This window comes from Mastigoproctus giganteus, chromosome 12, assembly GCF_048544385.1.
Source record: "Mastigoproctus giganteus isolate SK-2022 chromosome 12, ASM4854438v1, whole genome shotgun sequence".
NCBI classification, from domain to species: Eukaryota; Metazoa; Arthropoda; class Arachnida; order Uropygi; family Thelyphonidae; genus Mastigoproctus; species Mastigoproctus giganteus.
Window position 1 is genome coordinate 133,335,045 of NC_143586.1, and position 14,094 is coordinate 133,349,138.

Here is a 14,094-nt window from a genome sequence, read left to right on the forward strand (position 1 = left end):
TTGGACACAACGGTGGATGTGGGGTGGCACACCATCTTGCATGATTATGGTATCCTGAAGGCACCCACGTTGTTGCAGCTCTGGTATTGCGAAATTTGCCAACATTTCATAATATCGCTGTCCAGTAATGGAAGAGGTGCGGGGTCAGGTCGGTGTTACCTGTTCAAAAAATATGTCCCAATCATGAATTTGACCGTAAATCCACACCAAACTGTCACTTTTAAAGAATGCAACGGGATCTCTTGGATAACTCGAGGATTTTCTGTTGCCCAAATGCGACAATTGTGCGTATTCACTTGTCCATTTAAGCAGAAGTGGGCTTCATCACTACAAAGAATGTTCCATGGCCAAGTGATATCCACTGTCATTCGTGCCAGAAACTGAAGTGCGTATGTGAAACGAATATCTGCATCACCATGATTTAGCTGCTGTAGCATGTGCATCTTGTAAGGATAGTACCGCAACACCTGATGCATTGCTAGCCTTACAGTGGAATACGGCATGTCCACTTCACAAACACTTGTGGAACGCAAGTGTTCCACTTCACGAGAAAGCTGGAACACTTGCGCGACCACATGGATAATTGACTTGATAAATCCACGACAACCATAGCCACATCTTCAACACGAGAGGAGTCCACTCGTTTTCGACCTCTACCTGGTTGAACACCAAGATGTCCTGTAGCTTCAAATTTCGCAATCATTTTGCGGACAGCACAAACAGTCATAGGTCCACGTGGGCATTATGCGCTTGTGACGCCGGAATTCTCTGATAGCCTTGATAGTACAGCTTCACTAATAGCGCCTTTTCCTGCAACGTTATTGGCATTGCTGCTGTAGTGCAGGCAAACATCTACTGTATGATTTTGAAGAGACTGCTTTGCTTTTATACAGTACAGTAGAGCTGGGTAGTGGAGTTGTGGCAATAATTTACGATATGCAAATAACGTAAGTTATTTGCATAATCGTAACTAAGATAGTTACGCGCCATACAATGGCAAATTTTGTAACTATTTTTTTTCCCAATAAATGGCAAGTGCATTCTTTATTGTACCTGTTGTCCAAATTTCTCTTCAGTACGAGCCTTAGAACTCGCTCCAGAGTCCTCTCCAGAACCCTTGTATGTTCATCTTCTTTATACACTGAGTTCGTGTTTGCATTACATGCTTCTGAAGGTAAATGTAATAATAAGTATTAGGCCTAAGAAACGGGTATTGTTGCTAAGCGGTATTGGTTGGGTTCTCAATGAACTCATCGAGATGGAGCCAACGCTTTTAACAAAAATGGATGGCAGTGTTTTTTTCGATGCAGCGAGGCGATAGCCACTGTGGGTTACTCATGACTCCATTTTGTTTTTTTGAGCGATGAAGCATTTGTTTATTTGTAAATAATTTTTTTGTTTACACATTTTTACTGTTGTTCAATGGAGCGCATATTTTGTGAACAGCAGGAGATTGTAAGGTCATCTGCAAGGTGACCTTACATTAGCCCAGATACTCTCTGTTAGGTTATTTTACTTAACCGCAAAGACCGTGGCACTAAGAACTGGTGGTCCTTGTTGGACTACTTGGAAAACTGTTCGGGATAGAACATTGCGGTAACGCACTTGAAAAGTTCTGTTTTGGAGAAAGCGCCATATGATTAGTGGCAGCTGACCCAGAAGTTTTGTGGCATACAGATTTTGAAGAATGCCGTGGGGCTAGGTGGTATTGAATTTGTCAGTGTCCAGGCAGGCCATGACAAGATGCTTGAAAGTATTCAGTACGTTGGATTCTGTCTTGATCAGGTCTAGCGTTGACCAAATTTTTCGGAAGCCGTACTACTTACTCACCACTGACCGAGATTCTAGTTACTATAGTAATCGCTGGTGAATATATATATTTTTTCTTATTTATTACCAAGGCAACTTGCTAAGAGATATTGTTCGATAATTTCGTGGAGCTGACTGATATTTTCCCCGTTTAGGAAATGCTAAGACTATTGAGTGCAGCCAAGAAAAAGGGGGCAGTAGACTTTTGAGAATATCCGATTAAAACATATCAGTAATTAATTCAGAACTTTCTTGTCAAGGTACTGAAGCAAGAGATGATAAATCCCACCAGGTTTTGGTGTACTCTTTGCTGATATGTTTAGGGATCTTGATATTTTCCACGTTTAGGAAATGCTAAGACTATTGAGTGCAGCCAAGAAAAAGGGGGCAGTAGACTTTTGAGAATATCCGATTAAAACATATCAGTAATTAATTCAGAACTTTCTTGTCAAGGTACTGAAGCAAGAGATGATAAATCCCACCAGGTTTTGGTGTACTCTTTGCTGATATGTTTAGGGATCTCTCTAGCTCAAATTGTAAAAGGTCGGTTGTATGGAAGAGGCACCATTGTATCGAAGTCCGGCTCATACATTCTCTGTTGACTTTTTCTTGTTTAAAGACTGATTCATATGTCAATGTGGCTGAGATTTCAGCGTAGGATTCTGCTGGAGCTTTGCAATATCCATTGGAGAGTACAAATCTTTGCCAATTCATCATAGGAAAAGTTTTACCATTCAGTTTTCTAATTTTGTTCCACATTTTGCTACTGTCTATATTCTTTGTAATAGAGGAACGAGTTTTTTTTTTTTTTTTCGATTTTTTCCATACATAGTGGGCCTTAGCTTACAGTTTCTTGAAATGATTGAGTTTATCGGTTGTTGGATAATTGCAGAAAGGATTCCCCTTTATTCCTGCTCTTTTTTTAGCATCACATGTATCATTGCACCAGATGTTGGACATGCCTGTGAGAACCAACTGAGTTTGGGGTATAGCAGAGGTTGCAACTGTTATTATCTGTGTTATTAAGTGATCAGTAACGTCATCAATAGGCTGGCTTTTGATTACCTGGTCCACAGAGGAAATAGCAGTGGTGATATGTTCCAGTTAGCCTTGGAGAATTTCCACTTTATGCGACTGTCTGCATGCAACGTTTTATTTGTTTACAATTTGCAAATAATTGGGTAATGGTTACTGTTCAGTGGGTTCTCTAAAACTTCACAATGAATGATTGGTAACAGTTCTGTGGAACATATTAAAAGATCTATAGCGGCAGATGTTCCCGTGGGAAAGTGGCTTAAGTGTCAGCACCAGTGTTTAATAATGTTAGGTTCTGTTTGTCAAGGATCGTTTCAATGAATTTTCCTCGGGTATCCATCTAGAGAAATCTCCATATGGGATGGTGTTCATTGAAATCCCCCACTAGGCAGAAAGGTGGCAGAAGCTACAAAATGAAATACTCCAGCTCTTTCAGAGTGATATACAGACTCTACGGTTAACATAAAACTCAAAGCAACACGTGCCGCTACAGCCTCTAATGTGGTCTGCATTGGGATGTGTTTGGAAGAAATATTGTTATTCACAAGAATGGCTACGCCTCCTCTTGTGTTAGTGATGCTTCTGTCTTGATAGTAATTTTATCCACTGGGGTCACCTGTGGAGTTAGGTTGGTTTCTTTAAGGCAATGGCTACTGGACAGTAATGTTTAATTAGTTCATAAATATCAAAACTGTTGCTGCTTAGACTTTTACAGTTCTATTGTATTTTCGGTGAACCAGTCACTCCTAAACGTTTCTGAATGAAAAAGTGTGAAAGGGCACTCATATGTTTGCGAAAGAGAGTATGGGCAATGTTGGACGCTAATGCCTTTTTTCGTAGTCATATGGTGCGTTTCATTTGGGTTACAGTAAGATGGGGATCTAGTGCAGGGTAGTTGTCATACCGCACATCACTACTCCTTTTAGCCCTGGAGGATAACTTTTCCACCAGGTTACGAGCCCCGCCACGTGGAGGCAGGAGCAGTGCCAACCGGACAATAAATACTTACCTTACTAGGTAAGTATTTATTGTCCTTACATATCCGGCTAGATTGTCTTCTTATGAACGTAGGACAAGAAAACGCACAATTTTCTCTAATTTTAAAGGTTAAGAAACGATAAATCTCGCAGACATTCATTTGTAGATCGCCTCATAATGAAAGTAGCAGACTGTAACCTGTTATTGACATGTGTAAAGTTAGTTTTTAATAATGCATTTTACTCCTGCGGTTGCTTCAGAAAACAGAACCTGATTTCAAAATATAATTTTAAAAATGTTGGATTAAGTTCATAAACAGTCACAATCTATGAATCACAAAGAACGTATTTCGACATGACTAATTCCACATGAATTAGTCATGTCGAATTCCGACATGAACGTATTTCGACATGAGAATCAACTGGAATTTCAAACTAACAAATGACATCAATCTCCAACGAAATTCGCTGATAAGCACATAAAAAACAAGGAACAAAAAAAAAAAAAAAAAATCAAACTTTCATGGCAGTCACTTCCGCCAGCCTTTTAGTTATTTACAGCGGTTGTTCTCACTACGTTGCTATTTTTAGGTCGTGTGCTCACTACCTGAACTAAAGTTTGTTTCATATACAGTACAATTTAGTTACCATACCGCATATCTAGCCAACCTTAATGAGATGGTTGCGTTTTACTAGCTCTTTCCTCTCTCTCTCATTATACTACAACCTTCTTTAGTGTATGTGGTAATTTTGCTATTGTTACAAACTTATACAGAAACTCCATTGTCCTGTCAACTCATACGAAGAAAATACAAGGGCATTAGTAAAATAGACTTACAAAGTGGAATGATTATAAAAGCCAACATTCCCTTTAAATTTGATAATGTTAGGTGATGAAGAAACCATATTCTGGGATAGTTCCAGTGGCGTCTGGGACTGAACTGATAGGATCTCAGATTGGAAAAGAATTAGTAATGAATATTCCACAGCAGACGCAGTATCAGAAATGGTTGAAGTCGTGCGAAAATGAAGCAATTTATAAACTAACAATATTCACCTTAATATGCCTGACAGATTGAAAGCGGAAAAAGATTTTAATCGCGCTTGATAAGAAAATACTTGCAGACAATTAGTTTAGTGGAGGCTTCAGAAACGAGTGTAATTATATTTATGTCCTTCAAAAGTAGGAGGAAGCTTTTAAGAAAATAACTGCTTAGATAATAAGCCAAAAGATCAAAGTGGATGAAAAGTAGGTCGCCTTCCTGAAAATCCCTAATTTCAACGAATTTAAAAGAATTCGTGTGACGTCATTTTTGTAAACATCCCGCCACATCTCCTCCCCCAAAGACTGATTAATCCAACAAACTGACAGCCACCCAGGAAAAAATTCCTTCGGCCATTGAAGGGATTCAAACGTCCTATTGAACCAGGAACAGAGTATTTCTCCTCATAAGTTTATCTTCTTCGCACCATATAAATAAGAAGAATTAAATAAACAGCAAACCCCTTCAGAATTCTGTACATAATGGTCGAAAATGAAATGCACTCCAGGCTAATTGAATGTAGCAAGCTCTTTCCCCTTAAGTGCCAAGAAGACCGCATAAGTAGTACGCCAGTCATTGACATTTATGCCAAAGTGTTCATTGTGGACTAAACGTTGTCTAATTTCGGTGTATCTGAAGTTCCATTTACTGTTGGATGAAGTCAGCATTAGTAAACTTTTGAGTAGCATAAAACTGCAATATGCGAAAATGAATAGAACAGGTCATAGACCATTGAATAGGAAATAACAACTTTTGTCATGTGTTTTTGATTTGGTACTCTTGAAATTGTTTACAGTTCAATTAGTCTTAAGTCTCAACTCTAATGTGAAGAAGACTCAGCCTTTTTGCCCTAGATGTAGCATATGCATCTAGGGCAAGATAATTTATCATATCGTTGGTATTCTCGATGACTAAGCATTTTCTATTACCATTTCTCTTTGATTACACTGCGATAGAGAAGTATTGTCAAGGTCAGATTGCCTAAATTGTTAATACTCGCGACATGTTTCACCAAATAGGAGTCCAAACGTTTAAGAAATAAACTATTCCAACACGATAAATATTTCAATAAATTAACATTAATAATTCCAAACCTTCATCAGATTTTTGTTCGCATGCCCAATGAGATGTTGTTGGGTTAATGGCATATCAGCTGCGAAAGCTATAGAGCACCAGAATAATGACAAAGAACAAGGATTACAAATTTACCTTTCTCCGAATTCTGACGTCACGTCTCTAAGCCGGTGCCTAGCGTTCTCACAGCCTACTGTTCTCCACCATGTTCTCCATTACTCCTTAATCTTATTGTTGGACAATCATTCCACTGTTCCCCCCTTATTTTTGCTTATTTAACCTGGCTAAATTTCTTGATGTAAGGGGCTTCTTTTATTTTATTATTATTTTTTTTAACATCTTTCCTTCTCCATGTTATTGACAAGTTCTTATCACTGTATGCAACTGAACGCGGGCTCTGCAAATTCAGATTCTTTGGTGTACCCTTTATCCATGTTCTTGTTGTATTCACTATGCGAGTTTCAGATCTCATCTCGCCAACACAGACCCCAAGTGTATGACTAAGATTGTCATCCACTACCAACAGATTTCATCGCCATAATCAAGCCTTTACAGCCACCCAAGAACAGGATAACGAACTTTAACAGATTAATATATACCTTGCTAGATTTATACTTATTTTTTATATTACGTGTCTTCCTTATAATCTGGTGTCAGATCTTCGAATAAACTCTCCATCTTATTAATCGGCTTGGGAGATAACCACGCTCTTTTAAAGATTCTTTTTGTTTTTTCGTTGATAACTTCTGTGTACGGAACCACTGCCACTCCTTTGTAATCCGTATTGTGTTCGTTTGTTGTTTAATATTCAAATTCTTTATTTTTTATTTAAATCCCTTCGAAGGAAACACCTCGCCCCAGAAACGGCCTAAATTTCCAGGAAATGGGTTCTTTTTTGACAGAAAACTCAAATAAGTTTACATTACATGTGTACTTGAATTACCTCAGTTATAAAGAAGATTTAGCTAAAAATGTAAAACAATAAATATTAAGTACACACAAACAGAAAAATCACATTAATTATAATTAAGTGCAAATGCTGACTTAAGGGGTAGGACCTTTCTTATGGTCAACGTCAATTTGCTGCTAGGAAAGAGTGTATATGTTCGTTACGTTATCTCAGACCGGTAGAGCTTTTCTTTGCAATATCGTTCACAGTGTGTGTCGAGGATAAAGAACATTCCAACCACAAGGGAACATTCTGTTAAAGTTCGTTATCCTGTTCTTGGGTGGCTGTAAAGGCTTGATTATGGCGATGAAGTCTGTTGGTAGTGGATGACAATCTTAGTCATACACTTGGGATCTGTGTCCTTTCTGTGAAGAACTTCGACAGGATGGATATGTTTATTTCCATTATGGTTAGTTTCCAGGACATCAAATTTCATGTTAGCGTGAATAATACTTCTTGAGCTTATAAAAAGCTTTCAGAGGTATTGATTCAGCCACCTCGGAATCCAATATTCCAAAGATAAGAATCTCCTAAGATTAGAGGTGTGAGCAGAGGACCATACAGAGGAGGCATAAAGGGCGACTGGGAATACACTTCTCACTACATGGCGCGTTGAGGTTGGAACAATTCTCAAGGATTTTAATTTTTGTTTTTGGAAGGTGAGGGGAAGACGAGTTTTTCATCCCATACAATACTTAGATCTTTGTGTTGCTGCACTCTCTGAACGGCACGTTCATTTAGGATTAACTGATGTTTATTTTCGGTCTTTTCATAGAGAAGGATATTTGAGCAATCCTATTGGAATTAAGGGCGAGTCCAATCTTATTCAAATAAAAGGCAAAGTCTTCGAGTTTTCTAGAAGAATCTTTAGAAATCTTTTGAGAATTTAGATTTTCATCGGAGGGAAGGAACATCTTAAGGTCATCTGCGTACGAAAGGAAATTCGCATGTAGTGAGAAAAAGTGGTCAACAGTACTGGCGAAAAGAAAAGCAGATTCCACCCTAAGAGGTGTAATTCTCTCTGCTTAGACTCCTCTGTTTAGAGTGTAGGGTAGAGTTGTATTGTCTCCAGATATTTTTGTTTTCCCATTTGTTATAGAAGAGCTTCAATTGTGTCAAGGTGGATCCTGATCAGATGGTAGTCATGCAATATTTTTAGAAGGGCTTTCACAGAGTTTACCAAAGGCAAATGCAATACCCAAAAAATATTGCATCTGCATTTGGCCAAATGAAAAGCTGCATTTGGCAAAATGTCTCAAAAAGGTTGGTCGCGGTAACTACCCTTATTTTCTAAATGAAAGTATGCATGGGATACTGAAGTACTTTAAGAGAGCTTTTTGAAAGATTTTCAGGGTAAGACAACTAATTGAAATGGGTCGGTACTCCTTTGAAGTCATCTTGGGATTGAGCACTTTTAGGCACAGGTCTTCCCAGGTAAAGTTTGCACATCTGCGGTTTCCAGGATGTTGTTATATGCTTGAAAGAATAGATTGACTATATAAGGGATACAGATCTTGAGAATAAATAGTGGGAAGCCATCGGGCCCCATCAGTAGCCTTGCTTGGAAGACTGTTGGTAGCTTGAGTGAGATCAGTCTTTGTCAGGGTAATGGAGGACAGTCGTACTTCATTTCCTTCTGCGAAAAAGCTAGTATTTACTTCAGCTGTATCTTTTCTCAGATCGTGAAAGTTGTTTAAAGCTCATTCCACAAGAGCATGGTTGCTCAATACTGTTTCTTTATTGGTTCCTATTATTCTGTTATTAGCAAGCCAGTTGTAAAATATTCGCTTATGGGTTTGAATTCTTGTTCTGTCAAAGGCTTTTCTTCCATGGTGGTACACCCTCCTATTTTCACGACACTAGCAATTTCTAAAGGACCTATATGGCTTCTACTTTTTAGCGAACACGTCTTTAAGTTCAAATGAGAAACAGGGCCTGATCCAGTGGCAGATATGATCTTCTCTGGCGGCTACTATTTTATCAATCTTTAAGGTGTAAAGGGATGGAATTAATGACCTAGGCCAACAGAAAGCATGTGGTATGGCAGCATGCAAATCAACAGATTACATGTACCATAGGAAGTTCATCAGTATGTTCACTGATGAACTTCGTTGAAAATATTGACTTCATTGGAGCTTTAGCTAATGTCTCTTTGTCAATGTAGAGTTTATGTAGGCTAAAAAGTTTAAAATAACAGGAGAATGGTTTGAAGAGAATTTATTGGGAGACCGCTTCTAAGTCTATTGACGTTGTGAAATACTAGGTCAAGCCGCCGAATTCCTCTTGTTGGTGATGTATTAAGTTCTTTCGGATGAAACCTGATATAGTTTTTAAGCTCTTCCTTCTCATCTAATTGCCGAACCTTGGAAGGAGAAAATTTAAGTCAACTAATATGATGACAGTAAAGTAGACATTAACCTGAAGCTTTAACCTTATGATCCAGGCGGACAGCTGAACTCTAACCTTCTGAGGGTAGGTATCACCTTCGACAACTGGTGTTTGAGAGACTGACGTTTTTTTCTGATACTGAGATATTTAAGGCTTCAAAATTTTGTCAGCTGATCCTCGCATTATGGATGATATGAAGACTTTATGGACGCAGATCATAACCCTTCCTGGGGGTTGGGTCATTGTTTATGATATATCTGTGCGTTCTGCTAAGATGTGTTACCTGTTGCTCTGCATGAAACTAGGTTTCTGATAAGCAGAGGGCCAGATATTCTTCAACTATGAGCGTAGCTTGGAAGGTGTGCAACTTGTTCGTGATACTTCAAACGTTCTAATAGAATATAAGGAAAAAGGTTCAGCGTAAGTGAGTCAGGCACTTTGGAGTTTCTGTTCTGTTTAGTTGATATTCTGCTCAGATGATGGGGTGTGAAATTTTGATTTTTCCATAGTTTTGTCCATTAAATGTCTTGGGTACACGTTATTTAATAATAATCCTTTAATAATGTTAATTTCATCTGCAATTTTTTTGTCGTTATCAAAATTTTCTAAAATCTGCTCATTAAAGTTTTCATAATTCCTATTTTAATTTTTGCGGGTGGTTAGACGCATAGTTCACATATTGCCCCAAACCCATCGTGTTTCTGTAAACCTGCGAACTGATCCTGTCTTTACCTTCGGGTTAATCACTAGGATATTCACAGAAGGCAAGTTATTACTGGCCTCAATATCGAGCTTAAACTTAATGTTTTGATCAGGGACCTTGTTTTTCTTATAAAGTGAATGCGAATCTCGACGATCGAATCCAAGCCATTGTGTGAAAACTAGATACAATAAAGATAATACGAATTTTAATAATCTAAAAATTTACGAGAAACCTTACTTAGTTGAATCTGATCAAAAGTTATTCGTTCACAAATTGTCAAACTAGTGGTTCTTACTGTCAAAGTCGCAGGTGGCACGTTGGCTTAACGTGTCACGCGGTGACACGTTAAGCTTGGCACTGTGAAAGCAGGTTTTGGACACAGGAACCATCAAAGAGCTGGCCAAGGTCTCCTGAAGGCTACGTCAACCAGAATAGACCATTATCTGGCTCTAACAGCAAGGCAGAACCCTATGATATCCTCATCAACTGCCTCTTAAGATTGCTGCGGCCACAAGTGAAAACAATTCCAACCGGACTCTGTTAAGAAGGCTCAATTCAAGTGGACTCTACTCAAGGAAGCAGTAGTGTGTCGTATTAAAACAAATTATCGCAGAACTCGTCGAAACTGGTGCCGTGAACGTTAATCCTGCTGATGATAAAATCTACAATTTTTAACCCAGTACTGAGTTAGTCATTCATCTTCAGGAAATTAGTTTTATAGAAACATCAGTGTCTCTCCTTAAATAGATAAATCAATCTTTAGAACAGGTGGTCTCCAGAATACACATTAATGATCCTTTAACTGAAACAATCGAACCATTGTGTACCCGAAGCGAGATCTATTACTTTTAGTATAGTGTTGTTAAGTGGTTCATCAGTGGCATACTCTACCGAATGTTACAAAGGCATGTAGTTACAAGAACACGCAAATGTTCCCGCATATACTTTTGTCACAATCATGCCTAGTCCTACTAAGGAAAGCCATACCAGTGTTATAATTGCCGCTAGTGTTTGCCTCAACTTGCAATAATACTTCACCTGGTGGCGTTAGATTTAATGTATTATCTCTCCTAGACCTTGACACTGCGAAATCAAAAGTGTATCGCTGCACTTACACTGGTGCAGTGTAACACTGTAATTTATTAGTAAATTAAACAGTAAGCATTTTATCAACCATTTTAGTATTCATTTATTACTTTCATGCAATCCTCTCCACCAGTGTAGCACTCCTTTATTTGAAAATTGATTTGTCGGTTGGCAAGGGGGCAATGTCCAGAAGGACTATGTACTCGGTTGATAGATACGGGACATAAAAAAAGGTTGTTAGCTCCTTACCTCTTCCTCTGTGTCTACTTCGTTTGTCCCTTGGACCGATGCCAAGCTGAGGGATTGCCAGAACCATCTCCATGTCAAGTCTCAAGGCAACCAACTCGCTTTAGCTTGAGACTTAAGATGACATTTAAAGTGCAGGTAGTCAGACAGTTCGCTCTTCGTATAGGTGGCGCTATCTGCAGGTGAGATGAGTCATGCTTTGTGCTTCACGAATAGTATACTAAGGTTTTCACTCTCAAGAAAAAAACACACCATTGTGGTGTTTTCTTTGGGTGAAACAATGACGAACTTTGAAGTTTTTAATTCATTTTAATCCTTCGATATACACAATTGAAATAAAAATGCGAATTTGATTTGTGCATTAATAAACAAAATTTTCTTATCCAGTAAAATAAAGAGAAATTAATTTGATTTTGAGAATCTCAAAATTTCCCCTTTTTTAATTGAAGACGGGGTTAATGTGCCTTTGAAATTTTTAAAATTAATTAAATATTTGAATTTAGTATTGTACTTTAAAAAACGGTTATACTTCAAATTTTTTTGCTTAGGTTTTGTAGAACTGGTTGTACATTCAACTGTTTAAGATTGTAATATCTCAAAACTTCCAGTGTGGAAAAGGATGTTTATAAAATACTTGTGAACATCGCTCATTGGGGCGGAAATGTAGTTTGAAGATTTGCTTTCAAGGATATACCTTGCAGCCCTAGCATAAGAAAGACCTTGACTAGCGACCACAATATTTGCGCTAGGTCAAAGTACAGCGTGTTGCAGACAAAGTGTGTGGGGAGGGGTGAAAGACGTCACTTTGGATGAATCATCCACACGTCACATCCGGTTTTGTTGCTATTTCTCATCCTGTGTAGTCTGCAAAGCACAAACGAACACCACACTTTTCCACCCTCTCTTGAGCACAGGGCACTTCAAATGCGCAATCATATTAGAGAAGGTGTTTTAAATTTGTCAATAATGACCACTAAGTGGGATGCACAAGATTTAAATGTCTGGTGATTCAGTTTTGGAGGAGATTTAAAGGCACCGAAAGTTAAAGAGAAATCGCCCATGACTGTTGTTATTAGAAATTCTGGCGCAAGGACTACTTAGGCACTCAACTGCAACTTTCCAAGTAGTCGAGGCTATGCATGACGACTGTTATGAGAACAGACAGATCGCCTACACGGTATTTATTTAAATGGACGGGATTTGTATGATGAACAGCATAAAGCATCAAGACGCTTTTCATCAGTGAGTAATGTTATGTGTAAAGCACCAAAGCAACTAAGGAGTTAGTATTTTGTATCTGTAAATTGCGCGTATTTTGAGGTATTTACCGGAAGTTTTGCTTGGTGAAAAATGCTCAAAAATTCCGTCCCATCATTGACGAGATTCGAACCCGGGCATTTTTCACTAGTGTGGAAAGTACAGTAATTATATCCACTGTGCTAACCTCGTGAGACACCAAAATTTCAGCATGAAAGGTGTCCACACAGATTCCAGCTGAAAGGTGGAAATATTACAGACTTCGCTTCTCCTAATATTGCATCTTTAAGAAAATTCATTTAATAATTTTCCCAGAATTCTATGCATCTTTGAAAACACCCGATACTAAATGGGAATCTTCATAACAAGCTCTGTCCTCTCACTGACATTTGTTTGCTTATAAATGAAGCTATGACAGCAGTTGATTTTCAAATGAATAATTATCAATCGAAAATACGACTGAAATGAAAAATGCAGCTTCATTTTCAGCTCAAGAAGATTTTTTTTTTATAACAGGAACAGTTCGTTATTTACCCAGTTCTCCGCTACAATGTGTTAATTAAAATTTATAATCCTTGATAAAAAGTAATGAAGTACTTTAACCGCGCATTCATTTAATAAATTTTAGCAAATAAACAGTGCTCCGTGTTTCAGTTACGACAACCTTCTGTTTTAAATCACCCTTTAAATACGTCCACAGAAATTCAGTCCTGCAAACAGTTTTTTGATGTTTTATAAATCGACGCTTTTACCCAAATTCAACCCGAGTTCGCTAGTGTGGCGATGATGGTCAAAGTTATTCCAGACTGTTGTAGAAAAAAAAAAAAAATCGATTCATCTACTTAAGTTGGTGCGTGCCAGAAAATTATGCAAGTTACAGTATAAAATAATGATAATTTCACTACTAATTTGTACACAGATAGAATAACGTACAGAGAACATTATTTTCGAATATTTCAAACGTACGTTGTTACAACTACACGCATAAAGTCGTTCATTCTTTTTTTCTTTTTTAAACCTTGATCCGTGGCTCGTTAAAGTTGAGATATAGCGAATGCAGACTAAGCAAATTCTCAAGATGACACATGCATAAGGCAGCTATCACGAGTGCATTCTGTTTGTGAGTATTGAGCCTTCAGAGATTAACGACATGAGTAGAACCTTCCTTCACATAATCGCCTGATAGAATAACGCCAAGGAAACCTTCCGATCAAAAATGTCTCGCATTCTACGCTAGTACTCAGCAAAAGTCTAGAATTTATCATGTGACACCATTATTGGCGCTTCCAATTTGTCATCTTGACAACTGGCGTCACCTAAGTGGCTGGCAAGTGTCTGATCCAGAACTGGATCGCTTTCAGATGTTGGATGCGAGCTTTTCTTTCTCCTCATCTCCACACAAGACACAGAATAGTTAATTTTCTTGTAAGACAGCTTGTCCCTGCTATCGCCGTCCCTGGTGACAACGCCGTTTAGCCAAACCACTTGATATAATAGGGTCATGTGGTATCATTAATATTTCTCCCC